The sequence below is a fragment of the Mandrillus leucophaeus genome, unplaced genomic scaffold, assembly GCF_000951045.1.
Source record: "Mandrillus leucophaeus isolate KB7577 unplaced genomic scaffold, Mleu.le_1.0 Scaffold1200, whole genome shotgun sequence".
In the NCBI taxonomy this organism is placed as follows: Eukaryota; Metazoa; Chordata; class Mammalia; order Primates; family Cercopithecidae; genus Mandrillus; species Mandrillus leucophaeus.
In genome coordinates this window covers 477,275-482,973 of record NW_012100322.1, presented here as the reverse complement: position 1 = coordinate 482,973, position 5,699 = coordinate 477,275, and the positions used below count along the sequence as shown (strand labels likewise).

At 37.5% G+C, this 5,699-nt stretch overlaps 1 pseudogene across 1 annotated transcript in view; it reads left to right on the top strand.

Moving 5' to 3' along the window:
- Positions 1-1,161: 1,161 nt before the first annotated feature.
- The window catches only part of LOC105532134, an 18,506-nt pseudogene continuing 13,968 nt past the window's right edge, over positions 1,162-5,699 (top strand). The window contains exon 1 of the transcript XR_001004922.1: positions 1,162-1,182. The product of XR_001004922.1 is annotated as a deoxynucleotidyltransferase terminal-interacting protein 2 pseudogene (transcript). The remainder of the gene's footprint in view (positions 1,183-5,699) is intronic.

Here is a 5,699-nt window from a genome sequence, read left to right as displayed (position 1 = left end):
TGAAATTTTTGTTTCAATTTTATAGAAATGTGTATGTATACTCATTGACAGAGCAAAATACATTCCTTTTTTGTGTGTGACGGAGTCTTGCTTTATTGCCCAGACGGGAGTGCAATGGTGTGATCTCGGTTCACCGCAACCTCTGCCTCTCGGGTTCAAGCAATTCTCCTGCCTCAGCCTCCCGAGTACCTGGGATTACAGGCACGTGCCACCACGCCCAGCTAATTTCGGTATTTTTAGTAGAGATGGGGTTTCACCATGTTGACCAGGCTGGTCTTGAACTCCTGACCTCAGGTGATGATCTGCCTGCCTTGGCCTCCCAAAGTGCCAGGATTACAGGCGTGAGCCACCGCACCTGGCCGCAAAATATATTCTTACAGTGGATCTCAATTTTTAAAATGTTGAAAACTACTATTTTAAGTGAGGCAGTATAATATAGTAGAAGAACACAGAAAGAAAACAGGCGTGATTATTGTCTGAACTCCAGAGTGTCTTAGTTCACTGTCTGCTGCTATAACAGACTATCATACACTGGGTAATTTGTAATGAACAGAAGTTTACTTGGCTCACAGTTCTTGAGGTTGGGAAGTCCAAGAGCATGGTGCCAAGATGTAGCAAGGGTCATTTCATGGTGGAAGGTAAGAGAGGGCATGACACAGATAAATGGTACTGAACTTATCCTTTTTATCGGTAACACCAAAACAAACAAAAAGAAAACATAAAGGATGAATTGATAAGTTCGACTATACAAAAATTTTAAAGTTCTATGTATCAAAACATATTTTAAAATCAGTAGGGAAAGACGAAGTAGACAATAAATGCTGTTGGGACACTTAATTAGCCATTTAAAGAGAAAAAAAAAAAACTGGTATCTGTGAAATTCCCAACATCAAAAGCATGTCACAACATGCAAAAATTCTAAAGGAAAAGACTGACAAATTCAACAGTAACACTCAAGGCCCAGGCAGGAAACAGAAACCATACCAGCTATTTTAACAGAGAGGATTTAATATAAAGAATTGTTAACTAGGTACTCAGGGAATAAAAAGGCGGAAAAAGGATACTGAGATATCATAGGGAAAATGTATAAAGCAGCTACTACCCGTAGGACTGGGGAACAAAGGGAAGGAGTGGGGATTATTAAAATTTAGAAGGTTGGAGATGCGGCTCATTGAACCAGAGGTGAGATCGCTGAAAGCATGGACAGGTGGGGTGCCCATTGGCTGGCATTTCTGAGGGAGTGCAATGAGGATGTTTCTGCAAGAGTTGGAAAAACCACAAACTGAAACCCACTGCCACTCTAGAACCTAGTTACTACTGTGTGAAGATTCTTTGCTTAAGTGATGCTGACAGGAACAAAGAAAAGACAAAAAAGATCAAGCCCTGTATTCCTCCTTTATCCATCCAGTCTCCCTCTCCTGCCTCCCATTGGCAGGGCTTAGCAGGGAACCAGCTGGCAAAGCAGAAATGTGGTTTGCAGAGTCCCAGACCCACAGCACAAAGCAGAATACAGATGGGTGGATTTGAAGCTGAATGATGATAGCTTAATAATCAGTACATCAGCTCTATATGAATGCAAAACAACTAAATAAAGTAACAAAAGCATCAGAAAAAAATTACATAATACATGTGTAATTTGGGAGTTGGAAAGCCTAAAAAAAAGAGGAAACTAAGAAGACAATAAAGAAAAATATAGACATATTTCACAGCTTAAAAAAATTAAAGATGGTATAGCAAAAGATATCATAGACATAGACAAAAGGCAAAAAGTAGCTTAGAGGAAATACTAGCAATACATATGAAAGATACATAATATATGTAATATATTAGGAACTCTTACAAATTATCAAGAAAATGACAAAAACAATCTAGTAGTAAAAGGGCAAAAGTTATGAATAACAATTTACAAAAATCCAAAGGATCAATAAACATTGCAAGGCTGCTGCATCTCACTGTTTGTCAGGGAAACATAAATTAATGTATTAGCAAAATATAACTTCTAACTATGAACACACAAAGTGTGGATTGTATATAACACCTACTTGTGGTAGGGATGCAGGAAAAAGTACGCTCTATTTCACTGCTGAAAATGTGAAATAGTGAAGCCATTTAGGAAAGAAGTCTGAAAATACCTTTAAAAATATTTAAATCATATTATTTCAATCTGGTAATCCCACAGATAAATCCCTGAGAATTTATCCAACAGATATAAAAGCATCAGTCCAAAATATACACTTGTAAAATATTTAGTATAAAAATATTTGAGTAGCAAAACATTGTGAAGGAAATAAACATCAATTAGTAGGGGAATGGTTGAATAAGCTGTGTGATTCATTGACTACAATGAAGCCACTGAAAGGACAGAGTTCCATCTATACCAAGTAAATTGAAGAGATTTTTCACAATGTATTTTCAAGTAAGAAAAACAATCTGCAGGGAAGTATATACAATTTAATCACATGATTATGAAATAAATGAAAATGTAAATAATATATGAATTAATTATTTGTATACTATTATATAAGCATAGAGACAAGTGTGAAAAATAACAGGTCACAAAGTTATTAGTGACCTGGAAGGATCAGAAGGAAAGAGGAACATGAAAATAGCATAAAGAGATGATTAAAAGTCTGGTTAACAGTCTGGGCATGGTGGCTCATGCCTGTAAACCCAGAACTTTGGGAGGCCAAGGTGGGTGGATCACTTGAGGTCAGGAGTTTGAGACCAGCCTGGTCAACATGGCGAAACCTTGTCTCTATGAAAAATACAAAAATTAGCCAGGTGTGATGGTGCTCGCCTGTAATCCCAGCTACTCGGGAGGCTGAGGCGTGAGGATTGCTTGAACCCAGGAGGTGGAGGTTGCAATGAGCTGAGATTATGCCACTGCACTCCAGCCTGGGCAACAGAGTGAGACTCTGTCTCAACAAATAAATAAATAAATAAATAAATAAATAGTTAACAAAATGTAAAAGAAAATAATATTTAACACCTTCATGTCAAGCATTGGTTGTTGTTTTTTAAATATTATATTATTAAACAGTTTGAGTCACAAGAATTTGAAAAAATAGTACAGCAAGTTCCCTTGTACTCTTCATCCAGCTTTTGCTAATATGTTACAAAACCATAGTTATGCAGGATTTTTTGCTCCTTAGTTCAGCTAAATCTGGTTTCTTGTCTCATGACTAGGAAAAATTAGGCATGCAAACATATTGAAGGGTGAGGAGGGTGGAATTTTTCAAGTGAAAAGAAAACTCTCAGCAAAAAGAGAAGGTCCTGCCAGCAGGCTCCCACCTCACAGACTGAATACCAGGCTGCCACACATGAGCTGAAGAGGACAGGCTACTCCCCTGCATAAGGTGTGAACTCCTGGTGGCTCCACCCCATTTCCCCAGTGCATGTGGGCCTCCAGTCCATTGTGGGCATGCCCTGGCAAGACCTTGTGCAGGTTCCCTTATCTGCACAAAAATATGTGGTGTAAACACTTGTGAGGCAGGTGAGATATTCTCCAGAGACCCTTTTTTATCTGCCTAGGCATTTGTCAATATCAATAGTATATTGATATTGCCTCTATCAATAATATATTGTCAAACCAGAAAATTGCAGTTGGTATAATACTATTAACTCAGGTACTGATCTTATTTGGATTTCACCAGTTTTTTACAATGAGAATTTATTTTTATTTTTATTTATTTATTTATTTTTGAGATGGAGTCTCACTCTGTCTCGCACAGGCTAGAGTGCAATGGTGCAGTCTCTGCCTCCTGGGTTCAAGCAATTCTCCTCTCTCAGCCTCCTGAATAGCTGGGACTACAGGCATGTGCCAACACACCCAAGTAATTTTGTATTTTTAGTAGAGACGGGGTTTCATCATGTTGATCAGGCTGGTCTTGAACTCCTGACCTTAGGTGATTCACTCGCCTCGGCTTCCCAAAGTGCTGAGATTACAGGCATGAGCCACTGCACCCAGCCCAATAATTCATATTTAAATCCATATTTTATCATTTCCCAGAACTTGAGACAATAGTAAACCCATAAGTCCCATTAAAAGTTCTGTAGAAGACTCATCTTAAGTAGTAAACTTCCCAGTTTTCTCTTCTGAAGAGCTAAAAAGCAAATAGACCACTTAAGTAAGGAAGCACATCCTTTTACAGCTCTTTTTGTAAAAGTCATGTATCATCAGAGGTTAAATTGCTACCTTCCAGATCTTACACAGACTTTATTAGGATTTAGATAGGCATCCTTGAACCCACAACAAAAGTAAGAAGCTGCAAACTACCAGACTGATATTCGTATCAGAAGGATGATACTCAAAAGGTTTAACAGCTAGTGTGGCCCAGCAACAATGAGCATTGAGGCCAGCTTTAAGCTAGCGAAATAGCTGTCCTAGTGCCTCCCAGTTGAATTTCAGTCCTGAGGAAAGTAAGTCACAGGGACATACATATTTATTAATTTGTAAAGTTAGATTCTGATCCAGATCTCAAAACTCCTAAATTTTCCAGCAAAGAAATAGGATAACTGATATGGTTTAGCTCTGTGTCCCTACCCAAATGTCAGCTTGAATTGTAATCCCCATGTGTTGAGGGAGGGAAGTGATTGGATCGTGGGGGGGTGTTTTCCCCCTTGCTGTTTTCATGATAGTGAGTGAGTTCTCATGAGATCTGGTGATTTTATAAGTGTTTGACAGTTCCTCCTTCACACACTAACACTCTCTCCTGCCACCTTGTGAAGAAGGTGTCTGCTTCCCCTTCCACCACGATTGTAAGTTTCCTGAGTCCTCCCCAGCCACATGAAACTGTGAGTCAGTTGAACCTCCTTTGTTTATAAATTACCGAGTGTCAAGTGGTATCTTTATAGCAGTGTGAAAATGAACTAATACAATAACCTTCCTTATTATAGTCAACTAAAGAAAACTTTTCAATTACAAAGTGACAATTGCGAGCCTGAAGCATTATTTCTAAAATGCTGTTCCTCAGAGCAGTATTTTGCTATTAGCATATTACAGTTCTAGTCTGAAATTTACATTTTAAAAACATTACTTCAAAATTTTTAGAAAAATAAGTCACACACACACACACTCTATAATTACCATTAGTTCCTGAAAACAATAGATGAATAAACATGAGACCTACCAAGTAGCTCAATAGTTCTTTATGGTTTTGAAATTCTACAGATTAATTTTTTATTTTCTCATATGTGAGCCATTGCTTTGTGTTATTTCTCTGTACTCTATAACATAAAATACCAAGCCTTAAATTTTCTCACTGTGTAGTAGATACATTCCTAATTCACTTGTTACCATTTACAGTTAACATAAAACATGGAACATAAACACATTAAATATGTGAGAATGGTAAGGATTTAGGGAAACAGGAACTCTCACTGGTAGAGGGAGTCAACTGGCACTTTTCAGGAAGAAACATTTTAGTATTTAGTAAGAAGCTACAAAACTGTTTATCCCTTGGACTTCCACTGCTAGGATTCTGTTCTAATTGAATAACCAGATATCTGAAAAAGATTTATGTATAAGAAATATATAAGAATGTTTATCCCATCAATGTTTACAGAGTGAAAAATCAGAAACATTATACATTTTCAGCAGTTAGGGAATGGGTGCATAAAATATGGTACATGCTTTTTTTTTTTTTTTTTTTTTTTTTTTTTTTGTGAGTGTTGCCTTGTGGGCATGTGAGTCCAGAATT